Below are 20519 nucleotides of genomic sequence, written 5' to 3'. Positions count from 1 at the left end.
AAGCCCCCCGGTACATAGTTGTGTATTCTTCGTTGTGGGTTCTTCTAATTGTGGCACGTGGGACGCTGCCTCAGCGTGGTCTGACGAGCAGTGCCATGTCCGCGCCCAGGATTCGAACTAACGAAACACTGGGCTGCCTGCAGCGGAGCGCGCGAACTTAACCACTCGGACACGGGGTCAGCCCCCATTTGAAAGTATTTAAATTGGAAAATTGTGTGCCATTTTAAGATGCACTTAGAATCTTGAAAAGTCATTTTGTGTGGTGCCTGTTGTCACCGGTCTTGTTGGTTGGTTGGTTCCAGTGTCTACAAGGCCCCGCCTCTCTCGGGTACTAGGGAATGACTAGGGCCATGGCTCTCTAGCCAGAGGAGGAAACAGTAGTCTTAAGGCAAAGACTAAAGGCTACATGGGTACAGCTCCTGCGTGTGTGCACCGGGGTGCGTTTCTATCTTGAAAGTTCTTTGCAAAATTACATAAATACTTGTAGATAAGTTGTGGTATGCTCAGGAACACGCCTCGTTATAAGAAAGGTAGATGTGAACGTATTCCTTCCACGGGTAAATACATCTTCCCCAACAATTAATCATTACAATTGCTAATCACCTTCGAAAGCCTTCAGCCTTTCTCTCTGGGTTGCGGGGGGCAGGACGACTCCCTCGGTTTATTGTCCTAGGGTAGCAAGCTGGGGGGCTGCTTCTTTGAGTCTAACTTCCTGTTTCTGGAATTTAGTTCAGGCAGGGAAATTCTAGTGTTTACTGGGGAAAAAAAATCTGTTAAATCTGTTGCACTGGCTGAGATGACAAAACAAACACACACCCAAGTCCTGGAGCCTCTTCAAGGAAAGGTTGTGAACTTAGAGCATTCCCCTCAGGTGGGACTTTGGGATCTTCTAAGTGGGTAACATGTTGGGTGTCATTTAGATCTCCTAGTGCCTGCACAGTCACGCACCGCAGAATGACATTTTGGCCAACAACGGATCGCATACACAACAGCGGCCCCATAAGATTAGCCCCATGCAGCCTAGGTGTGCAGCGGGCTATACCATCCCGGTTTGTGTAAGTACACTCTGTGATGTTCACACAACGATGGAGTTACCTAATGACACGTCTCTCAGAACGTGTCCCTGTCATCAAGCAACCCATGACTGTATAAATAGAACAATTCTTAGCCTGATTTATGCCAGTGTTTGTAACTTTGGCATAAAATACAGTCACCTCTGATCCACTCCCCACCAAGTTCAAAGAGAAATGCATCTTTCCATCAAAATGAGACAAGAATCTAATTATTGAAAATATACAAGCATATTTGTCCTACAAAGCACTCCCATACACTCATCCACGGCCCAGGGAGGCAGGTAATAGCCTCACCCCCATTTTAAGATGAGAAATGAGGCTCAGAGTGAGCAGCAACTTGCCCAAAATGACCCCGTTAGGAAGTGGCAAAGCTGGTACTCAAAGTGGGTCTGTTTAACCAAATCGTTTAAAACTGTAAACTAACAGTTTGTGAAACAACCCTATGTGGTTGGTGTTACTGTCCCCAATTTATCGCCAACCCACCAGGCCCAAGGCAAAGTCATACAACCAAGGATCAGCGCGACCCGTGGAGAGAGGAGCCCGTCCCTCCCCACTCCCACCTGCCTGGTAGCCTAAGTCAGAAGATGAAGGCCCCTGAGCACTGCCAGGGTCGCACACCTCCTCGTCTCCTTGTCCAGATGCAGGAGGGATGCATGGTCAAGAAACTCCTTCTGGAAAGAGGTTTCCTTCTGAGCCACCAGTGCCGTGCCCTTCACTCCGCGAGACCTGAAGGCAGCACCTGCCTGGACTGACAGAAGGGCGTGGCCCTCCTTCTTTCTGTTTCTTCATAGAAAGGAGGTGCAAAAACTCAGGGAAAGGGAGGCTTCCATTTTCTGGAGTCACCAGCCGTCAGCTCCAGGAACTGTCACCGGGACGCCCCTGGCAGCAGACCTCAGCCCAGAACGTGGGAGTTTTCATTGGGAATTCTCAGAGCTCCTTGCGAGGCAGTACAGTGATCGGGGGCTCCTGACTCAGCCTCGGGGCCTCTGTGGGTGGCACTGTAAAGTTCTATATGTTCTAGGCAGAACATTCCAGGCAAAGTGATGCAGTCCTAGCACGCTGCGATCAACTCTTTTTTTTCACAGACGGCTCGTTCCAATCCCTCCTTCGACTGAGCTCAGAATGCCAAAGATCAAACACAGTTCCCCGCTCTGGTCACCCGTGAAGACTTTTTTTAAGGCTCTGCACACTCACACAAAACTCGAGAACTTGATCACTGTGAGCTGACAGGGTATTTTTGAAAAGAGAGAGGCAAGAATCCTTCTTCCCCTGAAGGTTCCCATCCATTGTTGAGTAAACATCATAAATCTATTGCTGAGAGACAGGCTGCATGTACTCAAATTACCTCCTGCTACAATTTTAGCTTCAAGTTTTAATGCCCCAAACATGAAGAACGTCGTATCTCAGCACAGGTCTGATTAATGAGGCGACTTTGCCAACTTCGGGGTCGGAGAGCGGCTCCCCACTCCCTTCCTTTTTTGCCTCGTGGCTTAGTAACCACTTCAGCAAATTTCCCCATTAAATATACAAGGCGACTGAGTGCAATAAAAACGAAAGGATGTGGCAGATAAACACCAGCGTCGCTCCGGGCGGACCTCGCCGGCTGACAGAGAGCAGGTCTGCTGAGTTTGCCCCCGGAGTCCCAAATGTTCCATTGTGACTTCCAGGATAAAGCTTGCTCACACCTTGTCATTTGCCCATGGGTCATCTTTAGGCTGCGGGGCACCTGCTTCCCAGGAGGTCGTGTGGTTCCTACATGGAGCAGCCGGACGTGTCCTAGTTATGTGTGACATGGTCAATGGCCACATGTGGCGTCTGAGAACGGGGTTGAAGGTCACACTCCAGTGACCTAAATTAGCACCTACCATCCAACCGGGAAAGAAAGGTGCTTTTGTCTTGGCCAGATGTTGCCTGCCCCCTGAATATGATTACGTGTCCCTTGAATGATTCCTGTATAGGAATCATATCTGTTGAACACTGAATGCATCTGCTGGGCACACGTAACAAGAAGTGCTGAGTCCTCGGCAGGGTGGCGGAGGCGCTCTGCATACGTGACCTTATTCACTGTCCGCAACAACCCTGTCCAGTGGGTGACATTATCTCCCTGTTTCTCACACATAATCAGGCTGAGGCTTATGGGCTGACAGAACTTGCCCAGTCACAGAGCTGGAATCTGAGCTCTGCTCTGACTCCAAATTCAATATTCTTAAGCAAGAAAACTCCTCTCTCCCTCCCCATCGCTGTTCCTACTCTCATCTTCTTCTTTAACACACAGACACACACACACACTACACACTCTTCTTTGCACTTGAACCCTGGTGTGGCCAGTCGTATCAGCAACTTACCACAGCACAACCTGCACTGGTCCAAATTACAGAGATTTAGAATCCAAATTTTCCAGGATATTGAGGCTCCATAAAATCAATGTTTTAGGTGAGTTTTGATTTTCTTTTAAACCAGAGTTCAGCAAACTTTTCTCTAAAGGGCCAGATAGTGGATATTTTAGGCTTTGCAGCCCATATGCTCTCTGTCACCACTAATCAGCTCTACCCTTATAGCTCAAAAGCAGCCACAGGCAACAGGTAAAGGAAGGAGCGTAGCTGTGCCCAATAAAACTTTATTTACAAAGACAGGCAGTGGGCCAGATTTGGCCCATGGGCCACAGTTTGAGACCCCATAGTTTTAAACCCAAGCCATCATTAAAAGTGTTATCAACACCCTGGGATTTTAGACCTTGGTGTGTCTAACCTGTCAGAGGCAAGACTGGGTGCCAGGGCCCTGGTGGGTGCCTAGGCGGCAGAGGATCTTAACTGCTTAAGAAGCACTGGGACCAACAGGGCTCCTACCCCTAGGTGGCTAGGCCAGCAGGTCTCAACATGCGATCCTCAGGGAGAAAGCCACAAGCATTTTGTCAAAAAAGAGTTCTCTGGACTAGTAAGTTTGGGAAATCTTAGGTTAGACAGTTAAACTGTTTCCACTACTGCAGGACTTCTCAGGGCCTTTAATGTGCTGATGACCATTATTAACCTCTAGGAAGGGAAAGTTTAAGTCTCACGAGCTTGCCAGACCTTTGTGCACAGTCTTTTGTGTGCAGAGCTTGTCTGCAGGATACTTTTTGGGAAGACTGCTCTAGACACCAAGTCCTAAAGTTTTCATACTGTCTTACTTTTCTACCTCTTCTCCCAACTATTCCTACTTGATGGCCCCACCTCAGTTGCTACCACCCACACAATAGCCCACTGTATCCTCAGAGCCATACTGTGGTCCTCTCGGGGACGTGGGAGGCCCTGCCTCCCCATAACCCTGTGTGGATGTGCTCAGCTTGGAAAGGCAGGGCTGGGCTGGAGGTTGGTGCATCTCTTTCCTTTGTTTCTACAACTTGCTGCTTGAAGGTCTGGCATTTATGACCCCCTAGAATGTCCCAGGAGCTCACGAGTCTTCCTGGGCTTCTGGTTGAGAGACTGAATAGAAAGCCCCCTCCCATAAGAACACAGGCCCAGAGCTTCATGAAGCCAGAGGCAGGAGCACTAGTCGGGGACCTCAGGGACTCTGACGGGAGCACAGACACAGGACATTCATGCCTGGAAGGTCATTATCTCCTGAGACCTTGGTGAGAAGGCGGGACCGGGAGGCATGGAGTCGCTGCTGTCATGGAAAAACTGTCCCATGAGAACAGTTCTGTGCCAGACTCTTTAATTCTTGAGGAGCCTTTGGCTTGTCCTCAGTAAAATGGAAACGCTGATGCCTGCCGGCCTGGGGCCGGATCCTGGGGGCCTAGCGGAGGAGGAGTGTAGGAGAGAGCTTTGCAAAGAAGCCTGAGGCATTGTTTGGAGGAAGAGTCTGCGGGCAATTTAGACTTTTCTGGGTCCTTCTGAGGAGAGAGGCATGGTGGCAAAGTTTGGGGTTTGACCCAGGCGACACCCTTCTCTATGCATATGCTCTAGTCCCCAGCACCCAGCCCACTCTCAAAAACTAAGCAGAAAATAACAAACAGCCTAGAAAGCTCTAGCAGTCTGTAAAGGCCCCCAGTGACCAGAGTGTGGTGGTCAGCCGGGGAGGGACCCTCCCTCTGTGCAGCGGGGAGGGGTTCTGAGCTTTACTTAGCGTGTTGTAATATTTTATGAGGAGGCTGTGCATTATTTCTCTAATCGCAAGTTACTTTTTAAACAAAGACAAAGGGAATCAGGACAAAAGATGCGACTTTAGGTGCAGACTCGTTTCCACTTCAACAAGACGAGCGAGTTCTGTGAAAAGCATCAGACTTGAGCTGTTATCGCCTTGTTTTGTTTGTTCCCTTTTTTTTTTCATTTTTGTGGCCCTCTGAGTTTCCTAGTAGTGATTACTAGGAAAACTCCTAAATCAAATCGAAACAACGACATAAGCAAAAGCAAAGAACCAAATCACCACCAGCACAAGTCAGACCCCCTGGGCTAGTGGTGTTTGGATGGGCCGTGTTTGTGTGTCTAAATGCACCTGCTTCCTTTTTTTCTCTTATTTCCTCAGTACTGCTGAGAATCTCTCCTTCTTGTCCAGGGACCCAAAAGGCCCCCTCTGGGGCGGGGCCCACAGGAGTCTTGGGCAGCACATTCCCAGGAGAGCCCCGTCTCTCCTTTCTCCCTCCCTGCCCCCATGAAGGACCCTCCTCAGCTGAGGCCTCCCCCCCAGGCAGGCGCCTGGTCCTGTAGCCAGGTTTCAGAGACAGCCTTTTGCGGCTGTTGCCCTCATCCAGAGAATCTCAGTCTTTCAGACGAGACCCTCTGTGGCACAGTGACCCCTTTCTTATTGGGAATGAGTCCACGGGGGGACACTGTCCCATTAGTGGGGCCCTTGTATTTCCCACTTAGAGAGCACAGTCCCGTTTCCTCCTGGGGTGTGAGAAATTGGTTCTAATCCTTCTGTCTCCACGATCTTGCCTCCCCAGCCCCTGACTTGCAAACAGGCCCAGAGAGAGCTTCCAGGCCTCCACCTGATCCAGGCAGGGGAGGTGAGCATGGCTCCCTCTCACTGCAGTGAGCCCGTGAAGAGCAGGGCAGGTAAGAGAAAGACAGGGGTGAGTCCAAATCCCAGCCCTGCCACACCGAGCTGTGTGATCCAAAGCAACTCACCCCACCTCTCTGAGCCTCAGTTTCCCCATCTGTAAAATGAGGGTGACACCAGACCTGCCCTGTGGGGTTGTTGCAGGGGAGAAGCGAAGCAGCGCCAGTGTGGAGGCTGGAGCGGAGCACAGTGGGGGTCTTCTGAGCCGGGTCTGACAGCTTATCAGGAAAGGCTGCTGCCCGTCCATCCAGGGGAGGCTGTGCCAGATCAGAGGGAAGCGCAGCAGCCACTTGAAAGGACTTTGACTCATTCTGTGGTAACCGAATGTGCAGTTCAGGAAGTGCTTCATAAGAGCGAACTGGGCTCCAGCCACCCCCTCGTCCCCCTGCCCTCCGCTCAGGTTCACCGTGCCACGACACTGTTCCCAGCAGCTTTCCCACCCGGCATCAGCGGGCATCCACCAGCAGTGTGGACAGCAAGACACGTGCGTGTGCACCGTGAGTCCGCTGAAGGCAGACAGGTGTGAGGGGCTGTGGGCTCGTGGACAGACTGCCAGACCACCTGGGCTCAAATTCCGCGCTGGCCCTTAGGCCGGTCGCGGGGCGGCTCTCTGAGCCTCTTTTCCTCATCTGTAACTGGCACTCCTGCGTGTCAGGCCAGTGAGGAGCACTCAACAGGCGCTGTGTCATTTACCCATCACAAACAGCTCTGCAGGAAAAGTGCTAAACTTCTCACCATTTAAAAATGGAGAAACTGAGGCACCTGGAGGTTATGAAATGCCAGGGCATGTGGAGATGATTCCCCGACCTGGAGTTTGAACTGGGGAGTCATACTCTAGAGCCTGCCTCCTAACTGCTGGCATCTAGAACCTGGCACACAGTAGGTCTTCGCAGTTCCTAACATAAATGGAAGAGCCGCCGGTTTCTGCTGGCCACACATGTATGTTGTGAGTGTGGGGGGAGAGGGAGGGGTGGGGCATCTTCACTCCTGCTGCTGCCTCACTGGCGGGCAGGGAGTGGTTCTGAGCGTGGAGGAACCTCAGGGCTCAGGGCAGGCTCCTCCCACTCCCTGTGGGATGCCCCCTAGCCTCCTGTACTGGCTGCCCTGGGAGTAGACACCGCCATGTCCGCTGCGGCCACTCGGACCCTCCAGCCCCCTGGAGCTTCCATTGAATGCTCCTAGGGCAGCGGCGGCAGCAGCCTGTGGGAGCAGTGTGCGGAGGCCAGAGAGGAACTCCGGAGTGAGGAACCTGCCAGGGAGGCAGGCGCCAGTGGGGACCAGAGACTCAGTGGGGTGGGGAGACCCGAGAGGAAGAGGCTGCCCTGGCCTTTAGCCCCCATCTGCCCTGGTCGTGTGGGGGTTCTGGGGGCGGGGGAGGAGAGGAGTGAGTCGAAGCAGGAGAGTGAGTGGGCGCCCGTAACAGTGGCACAGGACTGCAGAGCTGGGCTGTGGTCCGGAAAAGCAGATCCTGTGTGTCCCCTGCGTGGCAGGCCGGCCTGGGGAGGGAGAAGCAACTCTGCCAGTTGAGTCAAACGCTGCGGGGGGGCCGGGGGGGGGGGGGGAAATGGGGACCTGTCCTAGTTCCTCATTCAAGGCGCACACCCTAATTCCCAGGGCAGTTAAAATCCTGAGTTGCCCAACTTCATCAGGGGGAGCCTGGCCCTTCGGAAGCCACCAGGGCCCGATCTGTCTGGCCTCCAAGGCCGGACAGTGACCCGCTGCCTGTGTCCCAGAGCCCACGCGCCGGGGAGGAAGCTGCCGCTCCGACGGCCCAGACACAGCTGTTCCCCATTCGTCATTGTCAAGCTCTGATGTCTTTGGGGACTATATTTGAAGGTCAGTTCTGACTGTTGTAACCAAAAAAGCAAAAGGAAGCAAATAACTACAGGCCCCCTTTCTTTCGGGACTTTTTTCTCTGCGTCAGTAGAAAGCCATCCTGGGTTAAAGGGAGCTTGGACCAAATCACCCTCCCCCACCGCGAGTCGCTAAAGCGTCTCCCCTCCCCCTCTTCACACCCCGTTGTGCTGAGAAAGGTTGAGATAAATGCATTTGGGCTGAGGCTGGAAAAAAATGAGCCAGCAGGAGTCCTAGCCTTTTCACTTGGGCTTGTTTGCGCATGTTTGGAAGGGTACCTGCGACCCGGTGTCTCTGATGCTCTGGGGTCAAAATGCCTCGGTAATGGCAGCTGCTCTGCGACAGCAGCACCATCGTTACCTTCCAGCCTTTAGAGGCTCCTGTTCTGATGTGGATGTTTCCAATACGTGCTTGTTCATACGATCAAGACGGCAGTTCTGACTCTCGGGAGCTGTGCAGGTGCCCAGGTCCGCCCTGAGCGTTCTTGCCCCGCCGGGCGCGGGCCAGCACCAGCTCCAGCACCCGCTCCAACACTGGCTCCAGTTCCAGGGCTCGCTGCGGCATTCAGAGGCTACGACGCCAGCATGGGGTTCAGAAGGGCGGTCAAATGCCCTGTCTGCTGGAGGCTGAGGGCTGGCGAGCAGCCCCTTTGGAGCTAATGAAGGATCACAGCTTGTACCCAGGCTATGCGGAACCCTGGAGGACTCTCCTGTTTAGGAGATGTTTCAGGTGGGGAGACCAGGAGGATGCTTCCCAGCAGGAGGCTGGGTCTGGATTCCTGGGATGTGACAAGTCAGCCCGTTGGCCCTTCTCTACCTTCCTGTTTTTCTTGTGCAAAATGTTCTAGTTTCCCGTGGCTGCTGTCGCATCCTTGGTGGCTGAAAACAGCACCAATATATTCTCTGACAGTTCCGGAAGCCAGATGCCATGATCAGTTTCACTGGGCCAAAGTCAAAGTGTGGTTCTATGCACAGGCTCTGGGGAGATTCAGCTTTCTTGACGGTTCCAGCTTCTATAGGCTTCCTGCATCCCTGAGCAGCACCTGGAGAAGCCTAGTTGTGCAAAGGGACGAGGAAAGCTTGTCAGGAGCTGCAGTGGATCTGGGGCCACCCAGCATCGTTCCCATCTGTGCAGCACCCACTTCCTCTGGGGCAGCGCCCCTTCCTTCCGTCGTGTGGTGTCTTGGGGAGGGGGTAGATCCAATGCCACACAGGAGCTAGAAGTGCCGCCTCTTCCTCTCTCTCGGTGCAGCCAGGGGTGGACATGCTGCCAAGCTCTGTCATTGGGATGCTCTTGCCTGTGTCTTGGGAGCCTATGTTGTTCACCTCAGCACAGACTCCCTGGCCATGTGACTCCTGTGTCATGCCTGTTTTTGCCATTCCTATTCTCTGGCCCCCCGGGCAGCCCTTGGAGCCTGCCCATCCCCAAACCTATAACCCAGCCTTTCCCGCAATTCTGGGAACTGCCGTCCTCTTACCACACAGGCCCTTTGTGGTAGAGTTCACAGGTGCAGATTCTGTTGCTTACTCAAGACCTGTGATACAAGGATTGTCTACTGTGTTGAATAAATGGAGGACCTGAGGACTCATTTTAGTGCCATCTTACAAATGGGCTAATGTGTTTGGTAACCAGGTCCTGGCATCAAGGCCCTGGCTCCTGTCAATGAGGGGTGTGCCTGGGGTGCATTGAGGGAGGGGCGGTGATGCAAGATGGAGTCGGCTTCACTGATTTTTGCCCCTATCATACAACAGCAGGCTCTTCCATTAAGTAAGATGGTATCTTTATTACCAGAGCCCTGATGGGGTTCAGGACATACTACCTCCAAATATGACACCTGGGCATATTGAATATTTTCAGCTGAAGGGCTTTGAGAAAAGGGCAGAAGCAGGAAGCTCCCTCTGACCTCCTGTCCTGCCTCGCCCTTCTTCCCTGGAACAGGTCACAAAGCCCTCCTGTGAGAAGTGCCCTCCCTACACCTGGAGGAGAGGAACAGCCTCGTCTCCGAAGACAGAGACACCAAGAAGAATCCTAACAAACGGGCCTGGCTGAGTCTCCTCCAGTTTACCACGATCACCTCACGCTCCTTGACCTCTCCTCTTCCTCCACGACTGTGCTCTCTTCATCCACCCCAGCATAAAATACGCAGGTCCAACTGGTTCTTGGGGGTCTTCATTTCCTCACGAAGGCTCCCATGTCAGGTAAAACTTATATTAAATAAATTTGTATGCTTTCCCGCTCTTAACCTGTCTTTGTCAGATCTTTATCTTAATCTGTCTTTTGGGACAAAAATGGGCGAGAGGACCAGTAGCAGCAGGAAGGAGCCTTTGTGAACGCTGACAGGGTTTTTGTTTTCGCTTCATCTCTGAAGCACCTTGACATGCAATGCATAGTTGTTGAATGAATGAATGAATCCATGAATGAACAAATGAAGGCTGCAGTCCAAACCATCCTCCCGCTGGTGGACTGCCATGTTCATCTAGAGCTGCAGTCACGCCTCAGAGATGAATCCCCGAAACACAGCTGAAGCACCCTGAGCATTACCGTGTCCTTTTTCTTTTTGTGACTACATTTTTCCCCAGCAGGGCTCACGTGGGCCAGAAACGACAAAAACTCAAATCCCCAAATCAGACTTTCACTTGAAGGTGTGAGGGCTTAGAAGAGTAAAGTGACTATTGGCACCATATAATTTTTTAATCATTTTGGAATTACGTAGCTCTAAATAAAACAACAACAAATAAAAGATACTCTTTATCATCAGAATTGAAAGCTATGTAAATTTACAGATAACTCATAGGTGTTCAAAAAGCCTTCTGAACTCTGGGTCCTCTTGGGAACTCCCCCGGTATCTGGTGTCGTTGGGTACCAAGACGAGCAAGACAGACAGATTGTAGCTGACATCCAACGAGGCATGGGGCGGGGTGGGGTTGATATCAGAGAACACAGCCAGGAGAACAGGCTGAAGCAAGCAGGGCGCACATGGAGGCGTCAGCATCCGGAAGCCTTTCAAATAGAATGCTCTAGAACAGGAGGCAGCTGCCCTGCAGCCAGGGAGAACCTCTGACCTACCACTCTTGACTTACTGGCAGCGGGACGACGGCATAGCCTGCATGGAACTGAGAAATGATCCGGGATGCGGGGCTTTCAGGGCTAAAACGGGGACAGTCCCAGGCAAACGGGCATGGTTACTCACTTAAATTCCAACCCGTCTAGAATTTTCTGGTGATGAAAGCACCTCACCCCCCTGGGGCCACCGAGAAGCCCCTCTGGTCCACTGGTTATGCCTGGGGGGCAGGGCACAGAGGGTGGAGGGAGCGTCTCCCTGCCTTTCCTTCCTGGAGCAGAAGCGAGGGCTTCTCCAAGACTTTGGATTCTGAGGTGGAAAGTTGAACACTTAAAAACCTTGAGGATTTCATGAGAATAGTAAGATTTTATTTTAACAATAAATTTTCGTATTCAACAAAACGCAGACTTGTTTCGCAGAGTTGGTACTGAGTCAGTGTGGAAAATATTCTTTCGCTAGAGGTGAAACTGCGCTGGAGTTCATTTGAATTTCAAAGGGAGAAAAGTTTATTTTAAGTGAGCACAGCTCATCGAACCCTACCGTAGCATGTTTTATTACTGAGGGTACCCCTAGTGCAAAGGCACCCCGAAAGCTGGCTTCGGCGTCCTTGGAGTCTCCGGCCGCTGTCTCCCCTCCTCTCTTCTCATGGGCTGCGCCTCTCATGACCCAGCTCTCGTACTTAGGTCCTCTCGAAATACAAGATTAGCTCAACTGCATGCCGGAAGTACAAAAGACTGCAACTTTCATCCCTTTTTTAATATCTAAGCACATCTTGCACTCAAGGTCCCTTTCCTATTGGTAGCAACAAAATCTTTTATTTTACCGCCTGACGATTTCTCAATCTCTACTGTTTCAAAACTATGGCTCAGTGACGTTTAAGTTTCTATCGCCGCCCAAGGTTTCTTCTCCCTTCTTCCTTTCCAACAGCCAGAAGTGGGTCTGTGTGCCCCGTAGCATTCAGAGAGGAAGGTCCAGCCTCAAGAGGAAGCAGGGCCCCACCCTCCTGGTCTTCAGGTCTTGACCTCTGACCTCACCATGTCCCCCTGCCTTAGCGTCTACGTCTGTATTTCCTCTCAGTCTGTACTCACCACGGGCACAGCATTGAGGTCTGCAGTGACTGTGTCTATCCTCAGATTGGCTGGGACGTGATCCATTGTACGACTATACCACAATTTGTTTATCCATTCACCTGCTGATGGCCACTGGGGTATTTCCAGTTTTGGAGTATTATGAATAAATCTGTGAAGAACACGTACAGGTCATTTTGTGGTCAAATGGTTTTCTCTTTGGGGAAAATACCTAGAAGCAATATGGCTAGGTCATACTGTAAATGTATGTTTACTTTATAAGTAAGCGCTCAACAGTTTTTCAAAGCAGTTGTGTATTCCCTCCAGCAAAGTACGTGAGTTCCAGTTGTGTCATGTCTTCGTCAACATTTGGTGTGGTCAGTCTTTATAATTTTAGGCATATTCTAGTGCATGAGAAATGGTACCTCACTGTGGTTTTAGTTTGCATTTCCCTAATTATTAATTATCTTGAGCTCCTTGAGTACTTTCTGTATCCTGTATAGGAAGTCTTTGCCTATCCCAAGATTGCAAAGATCTTCTATGTTTTTTCCACAGGTTTTATAGTTTTAGGCTTTTACTTTTAAGTCGATAATTGATAAGCCTAAAAGTATATTGCTTAATTTTTATTTGAAGATCTAGATATTTTTGTTGTTGATTTCTAATATTGTCAGAGAATATCCTCTTTATGATATCGTGTAGACAGCAAGCCAAAACAGTTAACAGTTGTCTTTAAAGAAAATACGGAAGGACAAAAAGAGTAGTTTGTTATTTTACCCATATATTTATCATTTCTGGTATCTTCTTTTTAAGTTGAAGACCTACGTTTCCATCTGGTGTCGTGTCTCTTCAGCCTGAGTAATTTCCTTTCGTGTTTCCTGATGAAGAAGTCTGTCAGCTTCATTGAAAATGTCTACATGACCTTCAGTTTTTGAATGATCTATTTTACTGGAGCTTCTGATAAAATGTCAGGCGTGAGAGCCCGCAGAGGAAACCTGTATAAACTTAGATCTCACCCAGTGCGGCTCCTCCTCTCTAAAGTCAAATTCCCTCCAGTTTCTGCCTGCTGGTAGTTGTTTTCCAGTGCTTTCAAATAGTTGTTTTTTTAAATGTTTTGTTCAGCGTTTCTAATTGCTATCTTCAGGAGGATTGGCCCAGTAGGAGCTACCCCTCCATCATCAGAGCCAGAGCTTCTTCTATACCCATTTTAAGATTTTTTAATATATTGCAAAATAGCTTCCATAAAGATGGTACCAAATCAATTCTCAATGATAGTAGATGAGACCCCTTGGCAGCCCTAATTTCTTAAGCTGGATATCATGGAATGCCTGAACCTTAGAGCAGTAGATGCAATAATTCCAAGTTCAAGGGCCCTGGATCCCAAATAGATTCATGAAGATAGCTCAGGGTTGAAGGATAATTTCTATAAGTTGTAAACACTATTTCTAAGTATAAAATATACAGGGACCCTTAATGAAAACGTTAAATGTCTCTACTTTGGGTTGGAATTGCATCTTATTTTTCATATAGATGTTGGTTTTCTCTTACTAGTCAGGACTATTGCGTGACGGTTAAGTATGTTTTTGGTCATCTCAAACTGGAAAAACGCATTCTGTTGATAAGTGAAGCATGGCTTTTAGGATATAGGAACCTTAGGGAGAGAGTGAATCAGAGGAATTGTTGGTGGCCCTGGGCGTTTTGGGTAGTGATGGGCATTGCTTGCAGAGGAGTTTAGACTTCATCGTTGGGTCTATCTTTGTCCATGTAGCTCTGTCAGCTGTAGCTTTAGCCTCTTTATTTACTGAGCCCCAAAGAGATGAAAGAACTTGCCCGGAGTCACACAGACTTACTCTCACTGTGGGTGCGCAGATCAAAACCCAGGATCAGACTTTGTTCTGAACACATGGCGCATTTGAACTGTGGAGGACTGATTCTGATATCTACCATGGTTCAGAGTGAAAAGTAGGAAAGGACAAACTCAGCCTGGAAGGGTGTTTAGAGAGCCATTCTGGGGGCACGTTAGTGACTGGATGGGCAGTCACGTTCTTTGATGTGCCTGTGATTCCCATGTCATTAACTTTCAGAGGTAAGAAAGAACCGATCGGAATCCCGGTGAGCAGATTTTAATTGAGCGCAGACCCATTTATCTCGCTAAGTTTTCCTTTATTTGTCTACGATGTCCATTTCTTGTATTTTGACGCTGGATTTGAATGTGTGTGTGTGGATTCGCATCAACCCCTTCTAGCAGATCTCCAAAGGCCAACAGTTTCCACCTTTTGTATCAGCAGGACATGACTAAAGTAAGGCAGATGCACAGACTGCTTCCCTTTGATAACCTCTCCAACATCCATATTCCGTAGCATGTATTTTCTGTCGCAAACTTAGGTTTATTTCACCACATCCGGGAAAGTCAGGGTCCCCATTTGAGGGCGCGATCATGAAGCCGTGGAGACATTTTGTCAAAGCCCTATTGCTTTAGTCATCTCCCCCGGAGATCCTGGGCGCCTTTTGCGGCACGTGTGTGTGAGAGTTTGTGTGAGGTTGTGTGAGTGTGTGAGGGCACGTGTGTGAGGTGACCTTTGTGAGCTTGAGTGTGTGAGTCCGCTCAGCCATCCCATTTCTCACCATGCTCTCAGAAGCTGGCCGGCTAAGCGGGCTCAGGGGCCCGGGCCCTCCTGCCTGGGTCCGTGCGGAGCTTGCAGCAGGAGCTCAGGCCTCGCTGCAGAGTTGCGTGGGCCCATCTCAGAGGTCTGGGGCTGGGATACCCAGATCCTTTGGGGGGCAAGGATCTGCTACCCAGGGAGGAGAAGCCAGTCCACTCCTGGCTCTCAACTTTTACCCTCTTCTGCTCAGGACAAACCCCTTCCCACTTGTTTTCCCATCCAGCCAGGCCAGCACTGGAGCAAAGAGGGAAGAATCCCAGGCCCACATCTTGGCGGGGCGGCGGAGACTAAGGTTCCTGAAGACACCAGGAATGCGGCTGGGGCAGGCTGCAGCCCGGAGAGCCAGCCCCACAGGGACCGGCCGCAGGAGGAGGGGCAGGAAAGGTTTCCCAGAGGAGGGGCTGGAGGGGGTTCCACTGTCTTTGATTCAAGGTCCAGTACACCCAGCAGGGAGCAGACCAGCCAGGGTCCCCTCTGGTTGTGCAATGCTAATCCTGAGGGCAGGCCCGGCTGAGATAAACGCCGAGCACTGTTTCTTGCAGATAAGATGTGAGGGATCTGCTCGTGGTCCAGGCCCTTAGCCAAGACGGATCATTCCAACAGGAGCTTCAGGTCTCATGTTCTGTCTCATCCTCTTTCTTGCCCCTTCCCTGTGCTCCTGAAGCTTGAACTGAGAGAACCTCGCTTTTTACTTCTGCTTTGTCCTTGTCACCATTTGTGACAACTGAGGGAATTCTGTGTGTGGTGAGAACAGGAGCATAGGACCCCTTAGCATTCAGATCTGTCCGTTTGGATCCTTAGATTGTATTTTCTCTACTTTCCTTTGAGCTCTTCAAATAAAAGGATTTGAGAAGCTGAATGCTTTGGACACAGATTGCAGAGGACACACACAGAGAAATGTGTGTGGACTCTGAAGCCAGATTGCCTAGTTTAATCCCAGCTCCAATATGCGCTAGCTGTGTGACTTTGGTCAAGTTACTTAATGTCTCTGGGCCTCAGTTTCCTCATCTGTAAAATAAGACAATGATAATATCTATCTCACAGTGTTGTTATTGGGATTATATTAGCTATTATGTATGAAATTTTTAAACAGTTCCTGGCATGTAACAGTACCAAATAAGTGTGAACCATCATTGTTTTAATAACTATTATTTTGCCTCCTTTCTTTTAGTTCCTTGCACATTTCTAATTTCTAAAAGCTATCTCAATTCTTTATTATTAAGGTGAGAGGAAGCCTTGCCACGTGCCACTCCCCAGTCTGGCCTGCACACATCCTCCTCCTTTGCTTTTCTTGCTGGAGCCAAAAACACACAATTCTTGCCCCTGTGCCCAGGTAGCAGTGTTGAGACACAGAGCAGATGCGTTTACTAAACTGTGGTCTGGGCCCCTGTATTTATCTTTCAGCTTATGAAGTGTCTGCATAAATTTTTTCATGATCGCTATTAACCATAGTATCCTTTTGTCATAATGACTTTTTTTAAAAATCAGTATATGCACATTATAAAAATCTTCAAGTACAAAAAGCCCCCCGACTCTTGTGTGAAGCCAATTTCCTTCCCTTGCGGTAATCGCTGTCACCAGTTTCCTGCGCGTCCTTCCAGGCCGGTTCTAGACGAGCGTTTGCTTTCGAACACCTCCTCTGGCTTCCAGGCAGCACCCCGGGCGCAGCTGTGTCAATGGGTCTGGGCACACAGGCCTGGGCGGGAGTGACCTCTGGGCTCACCTGCCCACCTCTCCACAGCCTGGACCATCTGCGGGGACCTGCAGGTCACCAGGGCTAGGGACTCAACCGCCCAGGTCACGAACCTGCAGACGATTAGCTGGTCTGAGCTCCAGACCTTTGTGGCTCCAAGGCGGGCAGGGCCCCCCTCCTTTTGATGTTCTGTCGGCTTCAGACAGTCGGCAGTCGGAGCTGCAGCATTCCTTGGGGGTCTCACCCCCTTTCCAGCTCGTGCCCCTGAGCAGGAAGCCCGGAGTGCCCGCCTCCTCTCCAGAGGCCAGCACCCCAGACGGGACAGCGGGCCACGGAAGGCAGCCAGGATGGGTTCTGCTGGGCATGTTTTCTGTGTGGTGTGTTTTTCTTTCTTTGGTAGCTCATAAAACTCCCCCGTCTGTGCTGGGCCTCTCCATCTTTAATCTTCAACCTCTGCTGGAGCTGTCCCTATTTCTTTTTAATTATACCTCCTTTTTTATGGAAGTTTCCTATTGAATTTTTATGACAATGTAGAGACATGGATAGACTCCAACAAAAATGAAATCTTTATGGAATAGTCATTTCTCTCCTGGAGCCTCCTGACAAATGTTCCTCTGCGGACATATATACATGCACATACATACTGGGGAAGTGGGGGCCGTCCCTTTCCTCCTGGCCCAGCTCCGCGGGCTGAGCGACAGGCAGCTGAGCTGGCTGTAACTGCAGCGTGATGCACGGCTCAGCGAGGGGAGCGGGGGCGGCATGAGAGACGGTCGAGGAGAAGTAAATCTTTTGCAGGTACAATCCCTCTGCCTGGGTGTCAGCTGAATTAGCACCGCTCTTGAATCCCAAGCAATTCAGCTCCGGGGCTGCACATGCGTGGGGGCGACACGCTCGGTTACCACCGGTCCAGCGCCTCCTGCCCTGGCCCCCCCGCTGAGCTGAGAAGCCTTTGTCCCTGGTCTAACACCATCCGTGACTGTCTGGGGCCACTGGATCCTGGCACGTTTCCCTTTGGCAAGCATCACAAAAAGCGTGGACTGGGGGTGGCTTGGGGTCCACAAATGGCTCTCTGGCAGTCAGAAACCAGGGTCACGTTTGCAGGGTGGGAAGGAACAATTAATCATTTACATATAGGTATTGGGATCCACCCACACCATGTGCCTGGCCCAGATCTGGGCACCAGGGATTTCACAGTCATGGTCCCTTGACCCATGGAGCTGACATTCTTGAAGGAGGAAACAGGCAAAAATCTAGTAAACGTGTAAATGCATACAGTGATTTCAGATTGCCATGAGTGTGTGGGACAAAAGAGAGGGCTGCAAGGGAAGGAAGGGCATCTGCTTTAGACGATGGTCGAGGAGGCTGCCTGCTAAGACGATACTAGAGACGGGACAGGAGATGGGACCCAGTGTGCTCGGATCAGGGGAAGAGGATTCCGGGCAAAGGGAGCAGCAAGTGCAAAGGCCCTGAGGCAGATGCACTCATGGAGTTGGGAAACATGGAGAAGGCAAGTGTGGCCGGGGTGGTGTGAGCTGCCAGGAGAGAAGAGAGAGATGAGGCCGGATCAGGTGTGGGGGCTTTGCCAGCCTTCCTAATTAACAGTTCTTCTTTCAAGTGCAGTGGGAGCTCCTGGGTAGATTTAGGGAGTAGAGGCCTTCTTCCACTTGTTCCAGTTGTTCCCGTTGACGGCTGTTTCCTTAAGCCGCCAGGCGTCCTGTAAAACTTGTCACCAGCCTAAGTGTGGAGGGCAACTGAGAAGTGTCCTCTCTGCTGAGAATAAACTTTCAGGTGAGGACAAAGCACTGGAGATCTTACTTATGAATTTTGTGGAGAAATGGAGTCTCCTTGTGAATGTGTCAACTGTCTACTCAGTAGGAGGAACAGCCACAAGCATCCAAATAAGGAAGGAAATGAACATGTTTTAGTACCTATCATGTGGCAGTCTCTGTCCCATGTGTTAGATCCTATAACTGCCACAGCTGCCCTGAAAGCTACTGTTAAATATGAGATCTGGGACCAGAGAGGTCAAGTAACTTGCCCAAGAGATTGCACAGCTACTAAAAGGCAGAACTGGGATTTGAACTCATGTCTACCTGATACCAGTGCCCCGACCTCTGTCACTCACCACCATAGCCTTGGACAAGTTCCACGTGCTCAGGGATCAGTGGTCATGCACACAATTTTGCAGGCACACATGGGTATGCCTGTGCAGAGGCCGGCCCCCGAGCGGCAGTGTTGTGAGGGGCTCTGTCTCCCTGTCTCCTAACGCAGATGTTCTTGCGAACACACATCAGGGAGTGGCCTTTTCTTGTGTGGATGTAATAGTGACAGCTCCTGGTCACAGCCCCCTTGCCCAGCGAGGCCTCACAGCGGGTGGGGGGCCAGGGGAAAGAGCTGTCTATTCTTGGCATCCTGAATTACAGCCTGGAATTTACTGCCCACTAGAAAGAATGCATGGAGCACAGAGCTTTGGGATTAAGTCTTTTGTGGGATGTCACAGGACTCCAGTCACCCCAAAATATTGTGTCTGTGGGAAAACGAACCTTGAGTTCCCTCTTGTGAGTGAATTTTTATGGGTTTTGGTTTTATGTAAACTCTCCATAGTATCCTAGTGATATACATTTACTGTAAAAAACCTAGAAGATAAAGAAGGAAGCAAACAGAGCCCATAATTTTTACTGCCTGCATTTTTTTTCCTACAAAAATGTTATTGTATTGTGCAGTGTTTTGTGTTGTATCTGGCCTTATTTGATAGTTGTGTAAGGCAGAATTCTAAATATAGACCCCTAAGATTCTATGCCCAATCCCCAGAACCAATGAATACATTGAGCTATCACGCCCGTGAATATGTTACTAACATGGCAAAAAGAAGTGGGCAGACTTAATTCAGGTTATTCATTAAGCTGACCTTTATAGGAAGATGATGCTGGATTGTCTGGTGGGCCCAAGGTAATCCCATGTCCCTTAGAGGCAGAAGTGGAGGTCAGAGATGCTGGAAGCATAAGAGAGATTTGATGACCCATCGCTGTCTTTGAAGATGAGGCCACAACCCAAGGAAACGTGGGAAGCTTCTTGGAGCTGAGAATGAGCTCCGGCTGACAGCCGGCCAGGAGCTGGGCATCTCAGCCCTTTGAGCACAAGGAACTCAGTTCTGCCCACAACTCTGAGGAACGTGGACTCAGCTCCTTCCCCAGCTTATCCCCAGATAAGAGCGTGGGCGAGCCGACGCCTGGATTTCAGCCTGGGAGACCTGCAGCAGGCGCCCGGGTGGGCCCACTGGACTTCAGACCTACAGAGAAGGGAGAGAATAGACGAGTGTTGTTTTAAGCTGCCAAAGTTTGTGATAAATTGTTATGCAGCATTAGAAAACAAATACAGTAATAAACCACAAGCATTTTCCATGCCAATGAGCTTATTTGACATGTTTCAGTGGCTGCAGAGTATTCTATTATGTGGATGTCCTATCCTTTGATGAATGTCCTTTGATGAATATCCTTTAATGATGGACAATAAATCACCACTGGGCTTAACACACTCATCCGCCGACGGGGCTTCCATGCCAAGCCCTCGCCCTGCTCCCCTCATTTACTGGGGCAAAGTGTTCCAAGAACTACGCTCCCCATTTGTGGCCACAGCCGGGGCAGGCCAGGCTCATTATTCCTGATGGATGCTGGGTGTTGCTGACACTGTGCCCTGACTTAAAACAACACATCTGCCCACGCCCTCACTCGCCTCAGGAGATACGCGTTTTAAAAGCAGGTCCTCCAAACGTCCACTTACGGTCAAACGGAGTAGCGGGGCCTACGTCCGTCCTGTCACATGAAACCAAAAAAAGGGCAAAAAGTATGTGAACCCACAAAAAGCTACTGGAACTCATCAGTGAGTTTAGACAGGATGCAAGATAGAAGATCAATATAGGAAAATCACTTGCATTTCTATGGGCTACCAATGAACAATCAGCAATTGAAATAAAAACCAGCATTTGCAGTAGCCTAGACAATAAGAAATACTTAGGAATAAATCTGACAGAGGATGTAGAGGGCCTGTATGCTGGAAACGATAAAGTATTGC

The 20519-nt window shown here is 50.1% G+C and overlaps 1 long non-coding RNA gene across 5 annotated transcripts in view; it reads left to right on the top strand.

Annotated features, from left to right (window-relative positions):
• Positions 1-20519, top strand: part of LOC124240289 (uncharacterized) — a 189368-nt gene that overhangs the window by 71188 nt on the left and 97661 nt on the right. For all 5 annotated transcript variants that reach the window (XR_006888829.1, XR_006888826.1, XR_006888827.1 and 2 more), the window contains exon 3: positions 9903-10162. This is a non-coding gene — a long non-coding RNA (uncharacterized LOC124240289). The remainder of the gene's footprint in view (positions 1-9902; positions 10163-20519) is intronic.

Source organism: Equus quagga, chromosome 5, assembly GCF_021613505.1.
Source record: "Equus quagga isolate Etosha38 chromosome 5, UCLA_HA_Equagga_1.0, whole genome shotgun sequence".
In the NCBI taxonomy this organism is placed as follows: domain Eukaryota; kingdom Metazoa; phylum Chordata; class Mammalia; order Perissodactyla; family Equidae; genus Equus; species Equus quagga.
This window is presented reverse-complemented; position numbering and strand designations above follow the sequence as displayed.